A 20,391-nucleotide genomic window follows, 5' to 3' on the forward strand; every position below is an offset into this window, starting at 1 on the left:
AAGCTGAATATATCATGGCAGGAGCTTGTTATACTCAAGTTCTCTGGATGAATAAAACTTTGCAAGATCTTCAAGTCAATTTTTATGATCCTATTCCCATCTTCTGTGATAACAACAGTGCCATCACTATGTCTAGGAATCCTATGATGCATCCCAAAACAAAGCACATTCCAACCAAGTATCATTTCTTTAGGGAGTAGGTCGCCGAAAAGAATATCAAACTTTAATATGTTAGCACAAAGGAACAAATTGATGACATATTTACTAAACCATTACCTCGTGAAGCATTTGAGTATCTTTGGAAAAAGCTTGGGATTCTCCCAAGTTCTCATTAGACCTTTTCTATTATCTAACTAATTAGAAAGGGGGAGTGGAGGTGTGTATAGGTTTGCAGAATGAAAGTTTGTGAGGGGGCTACCCTTTTGAGATTGATGAAAAATGGGGGGAGATGGCAGTAGGAAGAGGTGTCATGATCACAGGGTGAGAATTTGTGTTGCCATCAATGCCAAAGTGGGAGATTGCTGATGAGTGGTTGTCATTGATGTCAACCCAAGCAGCACCATGGTCTAACCCAATCTTGCATTGGCATTTTACTTCACAGATTACTCTATTCTGAGTCAAGGATTTTCTATATGGATTCCACTCATTGAGATGTTTCTGATAATATGTGACACACCATGTAATTCTTCACGGTTTGAGAGATATTCATGTTTGAAGTTAGTAGCCCAAGTTAGTGGGCTAAAACCCCATCGAGTTGTGGCATGGAACACATCATTGGTTGTGGTCATTGAATAGTCAATAAGTAATAATGTTTTAAGCTCCTAAAGCCCTCCAACGTTGACTTGTTGAAGACCCTCTCAACCTAAGTATTTCTATAAATTGTGACCCTCACATTCTCCTCATGTACGCACTTTTTAACGAACTATATTGTGAGGATATATATGTAATTTTTTGGACCTCATGAGCTTCTAACATAGGATATATTGCAGGGAGTTTAAGGTTTCATTGATTTCTCGTTAGGGCACAAAATTATGATCAAGTTTGAAGGTCCCTTTTGAAGCGAGTTTAGAGCCTTGGATTCTAGGATTTCACAGCTTCAAACAGGCCATCATGGAAGTTTCGATATAATGTTTTTTCTACGAAGCTTCCTAAGATGAAATTAAAACCTATTTGAGCCGAAACACCAGTGACCAAATTTCTGATCTTGGTTCACTAGATTTTAGGAGATATGATCTAAGAAAGTTAGGGTTTTTGCAAGCTCCTGAATTCCATGTCAAACAGATGACCTCAAAAAAATCATGATAACTTTCTCTCTGAGCATTGGATTCAAATTTTGTAAATAATTATAGAAATACGATGGAATTTAGTCTTTGGATATCATTTTTAGGTCCAAAGTTCAAAACCGTGACACTTAGCGCTTCATACAAGTTTGCTCTATGGAACCAATTTATAATCCGACCATCATGGGAGATTGGGCATAACTCTTTCTTGAAGAATCTAATCTCAATAAGAACTACGAGGTTGGAAAAATGACTTAGAGGGCTACCCCAAGGCGAAATTTCAGACCTTAGAGAGCCGAAATTACATAGATACAACATATTCAATATTGAGCTTCTAGAATATAAGAAAAAGTATGCATTCAAGGATCATTGCAATAAGGACCACACATCAATATTCAAGGGTAAGTCTTTTACAAAAGGGTACGTATGATTAGTGTTTGCATTTGAATTTTGAGTATCATCTCTGACATATTTTTTTGCAGGGCAACGTAAGTATATTGTTTTGTATTTGTTTGGGCCTTACTTGTTAATGCATGTGCACGAAGGATGACACTTTAGAAAAACTTGCACGCATACTAGAAAGACATGCAATGCAAAAGCACCATTACTTGAAGCAAGTACAAAAGTATCTCAACACGTGCAAGTGATCCAAGAAGCAATCCCGAGTCAAGTGTTAGGTCTTGTCAAAAAGTCAATGTTGTAAAAGAGTCATCATTGTAAATTTGTAAAAGAGTCAATATTTGTCAAAGAGTCAATCTACTTAGTGTCAAAGAGACATTGTTGGTAGGTACAAGAGTCACATTTTGGGATGATGTCATGGTTGGGTTGCAGGTCATAATGTGATTGGGTGTTTGGGAAAGTACAAGAAAATCATTATATCATGGATCATTGTCCCTCGTATGGGAGTCCACACTCTTCTCTCACTTCTGATAATTATAACGTGGAAGGGAGGTGCTAGGCTCGTGCATGAAGTCATGAAGAGACCTAATTTAATTTTCCCTTAACTAAATTAGGATAAATTTGAATTATAATTTTAAGGAAATATTTGGAGGAATTTAACTAAAGTGATATGGGACTTATCTTTCAGTTAAATCAATTAATTCAAGTTAGAGACACTTGAGTTCAGTTCTACATGATTGATTGCTAATTTTTAGTAATAAGGATTAGTTAATTTGAGTTATTACCAGTGTAACTAGATCTCATTGTTAGTAGAACTAGTTGAGGCGTAGTCAAGGGTGTGCAACTAATTTCACACTCAATGATAATCAAGTTAAACTCATCAATCAACCTAAATTAACTCATCCATGTAGATAACTCGAGTTACCTAGTTGAGATTGGAGTTCAAGGGTAGTGTACTATTAGTTTTAGCATAATCAATGTTTAAAGTTGGTGCATGCAATCAAAAGAAGGCCTATTGGGAATTGCACAATTCTAATTGGTAATTTTCCTAATTAGGGACTTGGGAATGTCGGGATTTGTTTAAGTATTGACAAGAGGGAGTTTGTTGAGTAGTGAGATAGATTGTACTAGTGCAGAGGTTGTTCAGGCTTGAGAAAACATTCCAAATCTTTTCTATTTTCTTACTTATGCAATATAAACATAGGAGAGGTTTTGAGTAGTTGCTTTCCCCTAGAAAATCATTGTGTAATGTGTCATTGAATTTTGTCTCATATATGCTTTGTGATTTCTTGATCGTTTAATTGTTTCCGAAGTTGGTAGAGTAGATTCAAGTCTTTTGATTTAGATACATTTCATAAGTATTTTGAATCTACAAGTAATTTATAAAAAGGATTACTGACCATGTTTAGGGAAGAACTATGTCTCTAGATCTTAAAGAAATCTTATAGTGTTAAAAGGTATCCTTTGTAAAAGGTTGAGAAGTAATTGAACTGTATGTTTTAAAATGGAGTGTGGTAAAAATAGTGTTGTGTGCTCTTAGAATTTAGAAGTTATATGCTAGCCTAAAATCCATCACCCTTATATTTATTAATTTGGTTGCTTTGGATTTAGCTTTGGCATAACCCTCTTATTGGTTTGAAATGCAAAAACGAAAAACTTTTTTTTTTCATTTTTATATCCTTTTCAATATCTATATTTTTCTTATTATTTTTAAATAAGTTATACAAATCCATTATTAAACTATAAATACATATAAATTTCACTATATAAACTTTAAAACTACTATGTTATAATAAAATAAATATATATTTTGAAAACAAATAAAGATTAAGAAAATGTTTAATTATATTAAAACTCTCAAACCTTACCATAACATTTTAGATTATAATTTCAAAACAATATCATTTTTAACTTTAAACTTTCAAAAATATAATATATTTAATGGAACTCTAAGTTTTATTTCAAATGTCTCTGTTTCACTTTCACATTTATTTCATACCAAACCATATAAATTTAACTATGTTATTATTAATGTGATATTATTTCCAAATCTGAAACAATTTTCTTGAATTTAATTTCGATTTCTTAATTTATTATAAAAAACCAATCTCTATTTTTTAACCAATTATAAAACATCTTAATTTTATTTTTAAAGTTTTTTGATATATTTATGATTTTCCATTGTATTAGATATTCTTCATGTATTGTCTTGTATTATATAGTTTTTATTTTGGTTGGTTTATATATATATATATATATATATATATATATATATATATATATATAGATCTGATAATGATTAAATTTACTAAAAATGAAATTAGTTTATTAGGTTTTACATAGAAAAGGGATTACTTGAAATTCTTAAAAAAAAAAAAATTACTTTAAAAATATTAAAGAAACTATTCTAATTTCATTATAGTTTTACTGAGTTAAAATGCTAGAAAGGTTGGTATTATGATAATTTTTTTGAAATTGAGATCTAATTTAGGTAGAAATAAGATATTTTAAGAGAAATTGTTTTGCATGTTTCACACTCTTGGCATGCAAAATGGTTATATAATAGATTATGGGACATGTGTTTTATTTTTTGTGTTTTTCAGTCCTAACAAATAAAACTAATTTTCTAAGTGACAATTATGTTGGTGAGTGCTTGACACTGACACTATTATGCCTGATCATGCTATGCCTCACACTCCTAACACTCTGAGACATGATGCTGCTAGTTCTCTACCCAATATTGTAGTTCCATTATGTGGGTGGGGGTGAGAGCCTAAACAATTGTGTGAGGAAGCTTGGTATTCATCACCACTATTATGCACTCCCCACATAGAAATTTAAATGTTTCACCCTATCATATCACATCATATCACAGTTTTACCATTTTTGATAATTTTAATGTCAAACTACGAAGGTGTGCAACTATTTAATTAGTTTGGTAAATATTAATTCAAATATGTGATATCCTATAAAATAATTATTTTCTTGGACAGAAACGAGAAAAATCAATAGCCTTTACGGTAGAAGCTGAAATTAATGGCAGAGGTCCCTTAAAGTAATTGAAGTTATCAAATTAGTGGTAGTTTTAGGTTCGAAAAGCTAAAAATTTTATGTTGTGCATAAATTCATATTGAAAACGATGTGCGCAAGTTCCTTTAGACAATGAACTTCAACAAAAAATTGTTCCACACTTATGGCTCGAACTTCTACACAACATCATTCTGGACTTATGGCTTGTGGTAAAATTCTTAATATCTAGTTTGGTTGTCCGACAAATTTGATTTTTCAAAACAACAAAATTCTATCACCAACCATGCCTTTAACTAACTTATGACATAAACCAAAAAAAGCATATAGCCTTTGTAGTAAAACCTTAAATAAATTATCCTATCTCTCGATGAAGCAAACTTTGCAAGATCTTCAAGTCAAGTTTGATGTTCCTATTCCCATCTTCTGTGATAACACCAATGCCATCAGTATCTCCAAGATTCCTGCGATTCATTCCAAAACAAAGCACATTCTGATCAAATATCATTTCGTTAGAGAGTAGGTTGCCAAAAAGAATATCAATCTTGAATATGTTAGCACAAAGGAACAAATTGTTGACATCTTTTCCAAACCATTACCTCATGAAGCATTTAAGTATCTTCGCCAAAATCTTGGGATTCTACCAAGTTCTCATTAGACTCTTTTTGTTATCTAACTAAGTAGAAAGGGGCAGTGGAGGTGTGTACAGCTCCACGGGATGACAGTTTTTCAGGGTGAGTTAACCTTTGAGATTGACGAAAAAGGGGGAGAGAAGGTAGTAGGAAGTGGCGTCATGATTGCAGGGGGATAATTTGTGTTGCCATCAAGCCAAAGGGGGAGATTATTGAACAGTGGTTGTCATTAACGTCAACCCAAGCAGTACTAGGGTCTACCCTAATCTTGCATGGGACTTTTTACTTGAAAAATTACTCTATTCTCAGTCAAGGATTTTTTATATGGATTCCAATCATCGGGATGTTTCTGTTAATATATGGCACACAAAGTAATTCTTCACGGTTTGAGAGATATTCATGTTCGAAGTTAGTAACCCGAGTTAGTGGGCTAAAGCCCCATGGGGCTGTGGCATGGCACTCATTACAGGTTGTGGTCATTGAATAGTCAATAATTAATAATGTTTTAAGATCCTAAAATCCCTCCAACATTTACTTGTTGAATACCCTCTCAACCTAAGTGTTTCTATAAATTGTGACCCTCATATCCTCCTCATGTAAGCACTTTTTAACCAACTAGATTTTGAGAAGGCCTGTGTAATCTTTTGGACCTCATGAGCTTCTAACATAGGATCTATTGAAGGGAGTTTAAGGTTTCATTGAGGTATGGTTAGGGCACAAAATTATGATCAAGTTTGAAGGTCTGTTTTGAAGCAAGTTTAGAGATTTGGATTCTAGGATTTCGCTGCTTCAAACAACTCATCGTGGATGTTTTGCTATAACTATTTTTCTACGAAGGTTCAGAAGCTGAAACTAAAACCTATTTGAGCCGAAATATTTATGAACCCTCTCACCGAATTTAGGATCTTGGTTCGCTATATTATCGGATATATGATATGAGGAAGTTAGGGCTTTTGCAGGCTCCCGAATTCCATGTCAAACAGTTGACCTCGGGAAAATCATCATAACTTTCTCTATGAGAATTGGATTCAAATTTTATAAATATGGATAGAAAGAGGACGTCATTTAGTCATTTGAATATTGGTTTCAGGGCCGAAGGTCGAAACAGTGACACATGGCACATCATACAAGTTTGCTCTACATAACTAGTCTATAATTCGGTCATCATGGGAGATTGGGAATAAATCTTTCTTGAAGAGTCCAATCTCAATTAGACCTACGGGGTTGGAAAAAAGACTTATAGAGCTAACCCAAGACGAAATTTCAGACCTTAGAGATCCAAAATTACATAGATGCAACAAATTCAATATCAAGCTCCTAGAAGAAATGAAAAAGTATGCATTCAAGGATCACTACAATAAGGACCACACATCAACTGTGAATGGTAAGTCTTCTACAACAAGCTATGTATGATTAGTGTTTGTATTTGAGTTTTGAGTATCATCTATGACATATTTTTTTCAGGACAATGCAAGTATATTGTTTTGTATTTGTTTAGCCCTTGCTTGTTAATGCATTTGCAGGAATGATGACACTTTAGAACAACTCAAACACATACTATAAGGACATGCAATTCCAAAGTAACATTACTTGAAGCATGAACAAAGTATCTTAGGAGCTGCAAGTAATCCAAGAAGAAATGTTGAGTCAAGTATTAGGTCTTGTCAAAAAGTCAGTGCTCTAAAAGAGCCATCATTGTAAATTTGTAAAAGTGTCATTATTGAAAGAGTCATTATTGTAAAAGAGTCAATCTTCGTAGAGTCGAAGAGGCATTGTTGGTAGGTACAATAGTCACTATTGGGGTGATGTCATAGTTGGGTTGCAGGTCAAAACGTGATTGGGTGGTCACGCAAGTATAAGAAATTTATTGTATCATGGATCATTGCCCTTGGTACAGGATTCCACACTCTTCTCTTACTTCTGATCATTATAGTGTGGCAGGGAGGTGCTACGATGGTGCATGAAATAAAGTAGAGACCTAATCTAATTTTATCTTAATTAAATTAGGATAAATTTGAATTATAATTTCAAGGAAATATTTGGAGGAATTTAACTGAATTGAAATGGGACTTACCTTTCAGTTAAATCAGTTAATTCAAAGGGGATACACTTGAATTTAGTTCTCCCTGATTGATTGCTAATTTGTAGCAATCAAGATTAGTTAATTTGAGTTATTATCAATGTAACTAGATCTCATCGTTAGTAGAACTAGTTGAGGCGCAGTGAAGGGTGTGTAACTAATTTCACACTAAGTGATCATCAAGTTAAACTAATCAATCAACCTAAATTAACTCATTCATGTAGATAACTTGAATTACTGAGTTGAGATTGTATTTCAAGGGCAATGTGGTATCAGTTGTAGCATAATTAGTGTTTACAGTTGGTGCATGCAGTCACAGGAAGGCCTATTGGGAATTGAATAATTCTAATTGGGAATTTCCCTAATTAATTGGGACTAATTCCTTAAGGAACAACACAAGGAAATAGGGACTTGGGAAAGCCAGGATTTGTTTAAGTATTGACACGATGCAGCTTGTTGAGTAGTGAGATAGATTGTACTAGTGAAAATGTTGCTTAGGCTTGAGAAAACATCGTAAATCTTTTCTATTTTCTGACTTATGCAATCTACAGATAGGAGGGGTTTTGAGCAGTTTCTTTCGCCTAGAAAATCATTCTTTAATGTGGGATTGAATTTTGTCTCATATATGCGTTGGGATTTATCCACGATTTAATTGTTTCCACATTTGATAGAGAATATTCAAGTATTTTGATTTACATACATTTCATAAGCAGTTTAAATCTACAAGTAATTTCTACAAAGGATTATTGACCATGTTTAGGGAAGAACCATGTCTCTAGATCTTAAATAAATCTTATAATGTTACAACATGACTGGTATTGGTAAAATCAATTTGCAGAAGTAGTTGAGCCCCCCTCTCAAGCTCAAAGATGTGTTGTTTGTTGAAGGTTTGAAGAATAATCTCATCTCCATAGTAGTGTTGGAATACCATGGTTGTGATGTGATCTTCAGTAATGGTAAAGCCTTTCTGAGGCACGTAGCCATGGGGTAGGTGAAGCAGATTGGTACTAGAGTCAATAACATGTATGCACTTGAGGTAGAAGATGCATCCAAAGCCGTGACAAGCAAGGCAAAGGTTAGAGGCTTGATGGTTGAGAGGGAGACTAATTTACCTCTGAAAATGGAGACTTAGAAGTAGCCTCGAGAAGTTTTGGTGCAACCACAAATGGAGAAGCACAGAGGAGACTAAGTGGGGACATCCACTCAAGCAGAGACCTAATTTTATTTTCCCTTAATTAAATTAGGAGAAATTTGAATTCTATTTTCAATGAAAAATTTGGAGGAATGAAATGAAGTGATATGAGACTTATCTTTCAGTTAAATCAGTTAATTCAAGTAGGAGACACTTGAGTTCATGTCTACATGATTGATTTCTGATTTGTAGTAATCAGGATTAGTTAATTTGAGTTAATATTAGTGTAACTAGATCTCACTCTTAGTAGAACTAGTTCAGGCACAGTTAAAGGTGTGCAACTAATTTTACACTCATTGATCATCAAGTTAAACTGATCGATCAACCTAAATTATCTCATCCATATAGATAACTCAGGTTACGTAGTTGAGATTGGAGTTCAAGGGAAATGTACTATCAATTGTAGCATAATCGATGTTTATAGTTGGTGCATGCACTCAAAGGAAGGCCTATTGGGGATTGTGCAATTCAAATTGGGAACTTCCCTAATTAATAGGGGGCTAATTCCTTGAGAAACAACGAAAGGAAATAGCGACTTGGGAGAGCCCTGCTTTGTTTAAGTATGGATAGGAGGCAGCTTGTTGGGTAGTGAGATAGATTGTACTAGTGAAAAGGCTGCTAAGGCATGAGCAAACATTGTAAGTATTTTCTATTTTTTGATTTATTCAATGTATAGATAGGAGGGGTTTTGAGGAGTTGTTTTCCCCTAGAGAATCATTGTGTAATGTGTGATTGAATTTTGTCTCATAAATGCTTTGGAATTTCTCGACAGTTTAGTTGTTTTCGCAATTGATAGAGTAGATTCAAGTATTTTGATTTAGATACATTTCATAAGAAATTTGAATCCACAAGTAATTTCTACAAAGGATTATTGACCATGTTTAGGGAAGAACTATGTCTCTAGATCTTAAAGAAATCTTATAATGTTAAAAAGTATCTTTTGTAAAAGGATGAGAAGTAATTGGATTGTATGTTTTAAAATGGAGTTTGGTAAACATAGTGTTGTCTGCTCTTAGAATTTTGAAATTGTCTACTAGCCTAAAACTCTTCACCCTTATATTTATTGATTTGGTTGCTTTGGATTTAGCTTTGGCATAACCTTCTTATTTTTTTGAAATGAAAAACAAAAAAGATATTTTTTTTTCCTTTGTAAATCCTTCCTTGTATCTTTATTTTTCTTCATATTTTTAATCAAGTTATACAAATCCATTACTAAACTATAAATACATATAAATTTTGCTATATAAACTTCAAAAATACTATGTTATAATAAAATAAAATAAAAGATACCTTTTGAAAAAAAAAAATAGAAAAATTAATTATATTAAAACTCTTAAACTTTACCGTAACATTTTAGATTATAATTTCAAAGCAATATCATTTTTAACTTTAAACTTTCAAAAATAAAATATATTTAATGGAACTCTAAGTTTTATTTCAAATGTATTTATTTCACATTCACATTTCTTTTGTACCAAAACATATAAATTCAAATATGTTATTATTAATGCGATATTATTTCTAAATATGAAACAATTTTCTTGAATTTAATTTCAATTTTTTTTATCTATTATTAAAGTTTTAATCTCTATTTTTTAATTAATTATAAAACATCTTAATGTTATTTTTAAAGTTTTTTCATGTATTTATGATTTTCCATTGTATTAGATATTTCTTGTATTATCTAGTTTTTATTTATGATTGGTTTATATATATATATATATATATAAAATGTGTGATAATGATTGAATTTATTGAAACTTAAATTAGTTTATTAGGTTTTACGTAGAAAATAGATTACTTGAAATTCCTTAAAATTATATTTTATTTTTAAAATATCAAAAAAAGTATTCCAATGTCAATATAGTTTTGTTGAGCTAACATGTTAGAAAGCTTGGTATTATGATAAGTTTTTTGAAATTGGGATTTAATTTAGGTAGAAATTAGATATTTGAGAGACTTTTTTTTCCATGGTCAACACTCTTGGCGTGACAAAGGTTATATAGTATATTAGGGTAGATCATCTCCTTATAATATATTAATTTTGAAGGCCTATTCCGATTTTAGTAATATGATTTTTCTTTCCTTACACTAGTCAAAATCGCTTGAGGGAATTGAACTCTAATATGGAGGATAACAACATTTCTAAGCATCCTAACTAAATCCAACTAACATAAGCCATTATTAGTCCGTAGCTTGTCAAGGTCTATATCATTCACCTCGTGGTCAAAGTGTGTTGAATTTGCATGTTTTTATTCTTTTTTTGAAATTTTAAGAGAAGTTTTGAAAGAACCTAAATATTTCTATTTTCTGTAAATTAAAAAATTATTTCTTGATTTCCTAGAAATATTATTTCTAATTTTGGATTGGCTGAGGCTTCTCTAATGGGACATGTGTTTTATTTTCTGTATTTTTCAATCCTAATAATTCATTAGAATAATAAAACTAATTTTCTAAGTGGTGATTATGTTGGTGAGTGCTATCCTATTATACCTCACACTACTAACACTGTGAGGCGTGATGTTGCTACTTATTTGCCCATATTACAGTTCCCTTATGTGGATGGGGGTGGGTGCTAACACTATGAGGCGTGATGTTGCTACTTCTCTACCCAATATTACAGTTTCCTTATGTGGGCGGGGGTGGGGGCTAAACAGTTGTGTAGAGGAAGCTTGGTATTCATCACCATTATTATGCACTCTTCACATAGAAATTTAAATGTTTCGCCATATCATATCACATCACATCACAATTTTACATTTTTGATCATTTTAATATCGCACTAGTAAGGTGTGCAACTATTTAATTAGCTTGCTAAATGTTAATTCAAATATGTGATATCGTGTAAAATAATTAGTTTTTTGGACATAAACCAAAAAACCATATAGCCTTTGTAGCAAAACCTTAAATAAATTATTCTATCTCTCAATGAACCAAAATTTTCAAGATCTTCAAATCAAGTTTCATGATCATATTCCCATCTTCTGTGATAACACTAGTGCTATCAGTATCTCCAAGAATCATGTGATGCATTCCAAAACAAAGCACATTCTGATCAAATATCATTTCATTAGAGAGTAGGTCGATGAAAAGAATATCAATCTTGAATATGTTAGCACAAATGAACAAATTGCTGACATGTTTACCAAACCATTACCTCGTGAATAATTTGAGTATCTTCACCAAAAGCTTGGCATTCTCCCAAGTTCTCATTAGACTCTTTTTGTTATCTAACTAAGTAGAAAGGGGGAGTGGAGGTGTGTACAGGTCCACGAGATGACAGTTTGTGAGGGTGAGTTAACCTTTGAGATTGATGAGAAAGGGGGATAGAAGGTACTAGGAAGAGGTGTCAGGATTGCAAGGGGAGAATTTTTGTTGCCATCAAGCCAAAGGGGGAGATTATTGAACAGTGGTTGTCATTGATGTCAACCCAAGCAGCACTAGGGTCTACCCTGATCTTGCATGGGACTTTTTACTTGAAAAATTACTCTATTCTCAGTCAAGGATTTTTTAGATGGATTCCAATCGTTGGGATGTTTCCGTTAATATATGGCACACCAAGTAATTCTTTATGGTTTGAGAGATATTCATGTTTGAAGTTAGTAACCCGAGTTACTGGGCTAAAACACCACGGTGTTGTGGCATGGCACTCATTATAAGTTGTACTCATTGAATGGTCAATAAATAACAATGTTTTAAGCTCCTAAAATCCCTCCAACGTTTTCTTGTTGAAGACCCTCTCAACCTAAGTATTTCTATAAATTGTGACCCTCATATCCTCCTCATGTAAGCACTTTTTAACGAACTAGATTTTGAGAAGACTTGTGTAATTTTTTGGACCTCATGACCTTCTAACATAGGATCTATTGAAGGGAGTTTAAGGTTTCATTGAGTTTTGGTTAGGGCACAAAATTATGATCACGTTTGAAGGTCTGTTTTGAACCAAGTTTAGAGCTTTGGATTCTAGGATTTCGCTGCTTCAAAGAGGTCATTGTGGAAGTTTTGCTATAGTGATTTTTCTACGAAGCTTAAAAAGCTGAAACTAAAACCCATTTGAGCCGAAATACTTATGAACCCTCTAATGGATCTTGGTTCGCTATATTATCAGATATATGATATGAGGAATTTAGCGTTTTTCCAGGCTCCCGAATTCCATGTCAAAGAGTTGACCTCAGGAAAATCATCATAACTTTGTCTATGAGAATTGGATTCAAATTTTCTAAATAGGGATAGAAAGAGGATGTGATTTAGTCTTTTAGATTTTGGTTTCAGGGCCGAAGGTTGAAACAGTGACACGTGTCACATCATACAATTTCGCTCTATAGAACTAGCCTATAATCTGGTCACTGTTGGAGATTGGGAATAACTCTTTCTTGAAGAGTCCAACCTCAATTAGAGCTAGGAGGTTGGAAAAATGACTTAAATAGCTACCCCAAGACGAAATTTTAGACCTTAGAGATCGGAAATTACATATATACAACACTTTCAATATCAAGCTCCTAGAAGAAAGGAAAACGTATGCATTCAAGGATCACTGCAATAAGGACCACACATCAATAGTGAAGGGTAAGTCTTCTACAACAAGGTATGTATGATTAGTGTTTGTATTTGAGTTTAGAGTATCATCTCTCACATATTTTTTTGTAGGACAATGTAAGTATATTGTTTTGTATTTGTTTTTGCCTTGCTTGTTAATGCATTTGCAGGAAGGATGACACTTCACAACAACTCAGACACATACTATAAGGACATGCAATTCTAAAGTACCATTACTTGAAGCAAGAACAAAAGTATCTCAGCAGCTCCAAGTAATCCAAGAAGAAATGTTGAGTCAAGTGTTAGGTCTTGTCAAAAAGTGAGTGTTGTAAAAGAGCCATCATTGTAAATTTGTAAAAGTGTCATCATTAAAAGAGTCATTATTGTAAAAGAGTCAATCTGCCTAGAGTCGAAGAGGCATTTTTGGTAGGTACAAGAGTCACTATTGGGGTGATGCCATAGTTTGGTTGTAAGTCATAAAGTGATTGGGTGTTCGGGCAAGTACAAGAAATTCATTGTATCATGGATCATTGCCCTTGGTATAGGAATCCACACCCTTCTCTCACTTCTCATCATTATAGCGTGGAAGGGAGGTGCTAGGCTGATGCATGAAATCAAGCAGAGACCTAATTTAATTTTATCTTAATTAAATTAGGATAAATTTGAGTTATAATTTCAAGGAAATATTTGGAGGAATTTAACTGAAGTGATATGGGACTTACCTTTTGGTTAAATCAGTTAATTCAAGGGGGAGACACTTGATTTCAGTTTTACCTAGTTGATTGCTAATTTGTAGCAATCAGGATTAGTTAATTTGAGTTATTATCAGTGTAACTAGATCTCATTGTTAGTAGAACTAGTTGAGGCGCTGTCAAGGGTGTGTAACTAATTTCACACTAAGTGATCATCGAGTTAAACTAATTAATCAACATAAATTAACTCATCCATGCAGATAACTCAAATTACCGAGTTGAGATTTGAGTTCAAGGGCAATGTACTATCAATTGTAGCATAATCAGTGTTTACAGTTGGTGCATGCAGTCACAGGAAGGCCTATTGGGAATTGCACAATTCTAATTGGGAATTTCCCTAATTAATAGGGGGATAATTCCTTGAGGAACAATGCAAGGAAATAGGGACTTGGGAAAGCTAGGATTCGTTTAAGTATTGACAGCAGGCAACTTGTTGAGTAGTGAGATAGATTGTACTAGTGAAAAGGTTGCTCAGGCTTGAGAAAACATTGTATATCTTTTCTATTTTCTAATTTATGCAATCTACAGATAAGAGGGGTTTTCAATAGTTGCTTTTCCCTAGAAAATAATTGTTTAATGGGTGATTGAATTTTGTCTCAGATATGCATTGGGATTTTTCAACCGTTTAATTGTTTCCGCATTTTATACAGTATATTCAGGTATTTTGATTTACATACATTTCATAAGCACTTTGAATCTACAAGTAATTTCTACAAAGGATTATTGACCATGTTTAGGGAAGAACTATGTCTCTAGATCTTAAAGAAATATTATAATGTTACAACATGACTATTATTGGTAAAATTAATTTTGAGAAGTAGTTGAGCTCCCCTCTCAAGATCAAATATGTGTTGTGTGTTCAAGGTTTGAAGAATAATCTCATCTCCATAGTAGTGTTGGAAGACCGTGGTTATGATGTGATCTTCAGTAAAGGTAAAGCCTTTCTAAGGCACATAGCCACGTGGTAAGTGAAGTAGAACGGTGCTAGAGTCAATAACATGTATGCACTTGAGGTAGAAGATGCATCCAAAGCCTTGAGGAGCAAGACAAAAGTGAGAGGCTTGATGGTTGAGAGGGAGCCTAATTTACCTCTGAAAATGGATACATAGAAGTAGCCTCCAGAAGTTTTGGTGCAACCACAAATGGAGAAGAAAAGAGGAGATCGAGTGGGGACATCCGCTCATGCAGAGACCTAATTTAATTTTCCCTTAATTAAATTAGGAGAAATTTGAATTCTATTTTCAAGGAAATATTTGGAGGAATTAACTGAAGTGATATGAGACTTATCTTTTAGCTAAATGAGTTAATTCAAGTAGGAGACACTTGAGTTCATTTCTACATGAGTTAATTCAAGTAGGAGACACTTGAATTCATTTCTACATGATTGATTGCTAATTTCTAGCAATGAGGATTAGTTAATCTGAGTTATTATTAGTGTAACTAGATCTCACTCTTAGTAGAACTAGTTCAGGCAGAGGCAAGGAAAGTGATCAATCAACCTAAATTATCTCATCCATATAGATAACTCAAACTACGTAGTTGAGATTGGAGTTGAAGGGCAATGTACTATTAGTTGTAGCATAATTGTTGTTTACAGATGGTGCATACACTCAAAGGAAGGCTTATTGGCAATTGTGCAATTCAAATTGGGAATTTCCCTAATTAATAGGGGGTTAATTCCTTGATAAACAAGGAAATGAAATAGCTACTTGGGAAAGCCCTGCTTTGTTTAAGTATTGATAGGAGGCAACTTGTTGAGTAGTGAGATACATTGTACTAGTGAAAATAGAACTATTGTTCTAAGTAGCCATTATGTTGGTAAGTGATTAATAGTGACATTCTTATGACTGGTCCTGCTATGCCTCACAGTGCTAACACTGTGACAATTAATGTTGCTACTTGCAGAAATTCATATTAAAAACAGTGTGTAAGTTCCTTTAGACAACGAACTTCCGCACAACATCGTTCCACACTAATGGCTCGAACTTCTGCACACATCATTCCGCACTTATGTCTTGTGGTAATATTCTTAATATATAGTTTGATTGTCCCACAAATTCGATTTGTCTAAGAGCCCAAAATTCTATCACCAACCATGCCTTTCACCAATTTATGATATGAATGTGAACACAAGCTGCAATGGAAGTGGTTGTTCTTCTTGCTGAAGATCAATTTGCATGTCAATGTGATAAGGTTGAGAGAAGAAATGTGACCGAAAAGAAAATATTGCAGGAGAAATATAGGAGCCATGGATTTGAGAATTACAACGCTTCACATCAAGTAAATTTGTTGCAGAATGAAACTGATTGATCATTTTCCACTATTTTACCAAAGTCTGAAGCGTGCTTATCTAGCCTCCACACCTGCTTGTCAATTTAACCATGGTTTATTTAAACAAAATTTGTGGAGCACTAAAGTGCACTAGGCGGTGTGCTTCTGCACTGCGCTATAGATTCTTCAATGTTAAAAAATGTGGGTGGATCTATGAAAGATGAAACTCAAATTCTACTAATTATGTCCTTTAAATCTGTGTAGCATTGTAACTTTTGTTATCGATGTAGTTTGTTGAAGAATGTGTGTAAATGGAGGGACTCTAGAAACGTAAATTAAATGTTTTATCCCGCGTTGTATCATAGTTTTAACAAGATTATATTATAGTGCACATCAAAACCTTTGGAGTTACAAGTAGAAATCAGAGTACCAAAATAATGCAAATCATAAGAAGCTTTCAAGTTCCAAGTGCTTTGCTTGTATGTCAAAGTTGTCACACGAATTCCATAAAATAAGATATTCATTAATAGTTATCATTGTTCTAAAAAATCTAAATTATTATCCATAGCATTGCAAAAATTGTATTTGGAATATAAAACAATCTTTTAATATATGGCTTGAACAACTTATTCGACCCTTTCTACAAGTGGATAAGCACATGGTATATTCAATATACATAATGAAAAACGTGGGTGGCTCTATGGTAGATGAAACTCAAATTCTGCTCATTGCGTGTATCCCTTAGAGCCGTATAACAGTGTAACTTTTTTTTATGGATGAAGTTTGTTTCGAGGTCCCGACACATAAGCTTCGACCTCAAGCTACACAAATCTAGTATGTTGGTGATGATGCAAGATTCAGATTCGAGTCCCATACAAAAGTTCGTTAAGGAGGAGATTAACCGAAGCATGGAGGAGATTAATTGTGGCATTACACTTTCATGACAATAAAATAAAAAGAAACAATTTGTGGCATTACAATTTAATTATAATAAAATAAAAGGAAACAAATGTTATATGCCATTCAACAGCAGCGCCATCCGTGGAAATGGATTCATATGAATATGGTTGGGATATCCAAAGGATAACATTGACTGAGAATTATTATTATTATAAATCAAATAAAAAGTCTGTATCAATATGTAAATCAAATAAAATCGGTGGAATACAATCAGCTAAAGGGTTCAGCATTTGATTCCATGCATTTGTATCGGTATGTAAATCAAATAAAATCCGTGGAATACAATGAGCTAAAGGGTTGAGCATTTGATTCCATGCATCATCTAATTAATAGCTTTACTTTGCTGAATAAACAAAGGTATGAGAAAATCATGGCATTTGCTTGACTCCACACAAGAAACATCCAGTATTATCTTGTTGCCATCCTTTCCATATTGGCCCTGCGCCAAACCAAAGCATACCACATTTTATCAAAAGGAATGAAAACCAGAAATTATTATAAGGAATCAAAACCTGAATGCTCCCAATCAGGTCCTTTACCTTTGTGCATTCAAGATTGGGAAGATTGGGAAAGATGATGGAGCCATCTATGATGGTGATGGTGATGGTGATGGTCATGCTCACTGTCCAAACCTCGGCGTTGTGAACGTGAAATCGCCCAAACGCTTGCGACAGTACACCCAGATGCCCGTCCAAGGGAAATCCATCTGCGTCAAGCAACTCAATCTTTATATTCGCGCCTTCAAAGTCATGGGTCTCCTGGAAAGCAATTGGAACCACAGCGGCCCACCACTGGAAGGCGGGAGCATGAGAGGCAAGCCGTCTCGAACGTCTTCCCTCCCACGTCTGGGGACCCGCGCGCAGAACGTCCAAGATCATGTCTCTGTCTAAAACTCCCCTCCCCTCACACAAATACTGCTACAAACGTCCAACAAATCTCTTTGGCGGTTAGTTAATAATTGCCTTGAAACAGAGGGACTTTCAAACAAACAGTTAATAATTGCCTTGAAACAGAGGGACCTTCAAAGTTTAAACAACACAGCAGAGCCGAGTGGAACATGCCCATCATCATCAAATTGGTTCGAGTTTCGTGTTTTTGGTCTAAAGAATTTAGACCACTAATTTTTTCTGGGATATAATTATATAACATCATCAACAACCACATGTGACGCACAATAACCAAGACTAAGAAACAACACACTACTAATATTTGGGATAAGATTGATGAAGTTCAGGAAATGGAGCACTAGTATTTGGGTATTCAAATACAATTTATATTTTACAAGGTAAGGGAATTTAAAAAGCAGATTACCAGAAAATGGTTTTATAATATTTGTTTTTGGACAGATGATATGCCTGCCTTAAGTTTAGATGGAACAATTCTACCTGTTAAATTTATAACATTAACTGACGAGGCATGCATTCTTTTTACAAAATAGAATGTACTTACCCTGTTTGCTGGTTTTTTGTTTATAGGTTGACATCTCCGTCTGAACTCCTCACTGTAAGTGGTATCCAAGATCGTTGGCAATCCTTAAAAGGGAACCCTCCGATACCTAAAATTCCTTCCTTCACATCTACTTTTTCATTACGCGGCTTCTCTTAGTTACGCGGCTTCTCTTAGTTACCGTTCTTCTAAGTCTGCAAACAGTGTATATATATATATATATACCATACGCAACTATATCAAGAAAATAAAAAACTTATTATTTAAATAAAGAAAATAAATTGTATACAAATGAAACTAAGTAATAAAATGGTAATAAAAAATTTCATCTGTGACTGTCTCATTTCATCAGTGTCAGGAAAATTTTCAATTTCCCCAATTGACATTCACATTACCATGTCTTTCTTCTTGTATTTTTATTTTCGTTATTAATTCTTTTATATTTTAGAATATTAGTTATTTATCTTGTATTTTTATTTTCGTTATTAAATTCTTTTATATTTTTAAATATTAATTTAAAACCAATTCCTGCCGAAACCCAAAATTCCTCACTTAAAATTGCATTTTCTTTTCAAACTCAACCGGAAATATTGCATTTCTTTTTTGAAATCTTTCTTTATATTTTTTAATTTTTCTACACACCAACTCGTCACAAAAAATTCCCATTAACATTGCAATCTCATATCTCAGATTTCTTCTATCTCTATCTTCGTTATGGTTTTCTTTACTTTTCATTTCGTAATAAAACTTGTATTTCTTTATGATTTCAAATATTATATACACATTTATACACGCTATAATAATGGACATTTATATTAGAGATGTTTGTAATGTGTTAATTAGTCTTTATAATATTTAATAAGAGTGTATTTATTTTTAATAAGTTCTTGAGAAATACTTATATTCTAAGTTAAATTTACATTTAGATAAAAACAATAGGGGCAAGATTTATGGTAAATGTTTGAACGATGGAAATGCAGAGAAGAGCACTAGAGGGTAATTGCCTCCCACTCGCAGGTCACCCAAACCTTCATTCTCATCCTCTACCCTTGTCGAACACTGCTCTGTAAGTTCTCTAGGCTTTCGCAGTTTCTCCTCGGAGTTTCACTCCCATCCCACTCCAATTTACCTCTATGGCTCGAATATTCAAGGATAGATCCGATGGTGCCCATAATAACTCACTCAAAACCCTTATCCATCAGTAAGCTTCATTTCTTTTTGTCATTTTCGCCTTCATGCATAGTTTGGAACATTTGCTCTCTCTGAGGTGTAACACCATGGTTTCTGTTTGATCAAGCACGGAAAAAGGCTCGTGTTCCCTTGGCAACAAGCTTCCGTACATTCGCACGACCCATATTTCACCCATAATGGTTTGTACGGGTGAGTTTTTGGTTATAGCAACGCTGTCATTTCGTTTTATGCATTCAAGGTTTCTTCGTTTAACTAGCTCGTTGCTTCTCCATGCAGGTGAAGCTTTCCTACTAGTAACAATCCACTGAGATGGGCATGAACCCGTTACTACCGTAGCTCTCTGCCCATCTCTTCGCAAAGTCCTAGGTGTGGTCATTCTCAACACTACCTAATGAGGGTTTTCGATTCAGGGTTTTTACTTAATTTTGTAAGCTTTTGTGAGGTTAAATGGGCTTCATAGAAGAAACTGACATATGTAAAATGATATCTCGTTTAATAGAAATTCGACAGACTTATTTCCCATATTTCTAAGTCACAAGAAAACCTTATAACCTTCGTCTACAAGAATTTTGTAAATTTATTTCCTAAATCTTAGACTCTTTAGAAGAACTTTTATGAGTCTCTT

The sequence above is a fragment of the Pinus tabuliformis genome, chromosome 1_2 (genome assembly GCF_031772625.1).
Source record: "Pinus tabuliformis cultivar Carrire ecotype Pingquan chromosome 1_2, CPIR1, whole genome shotgun sequence".
NCBI classification, from domain to species: Eukaryota; Viridiplantae; Streptophyta; class Pinopsida; order Pinales; family Pinaceae; genus Pinus; species Pinus tabuliformis.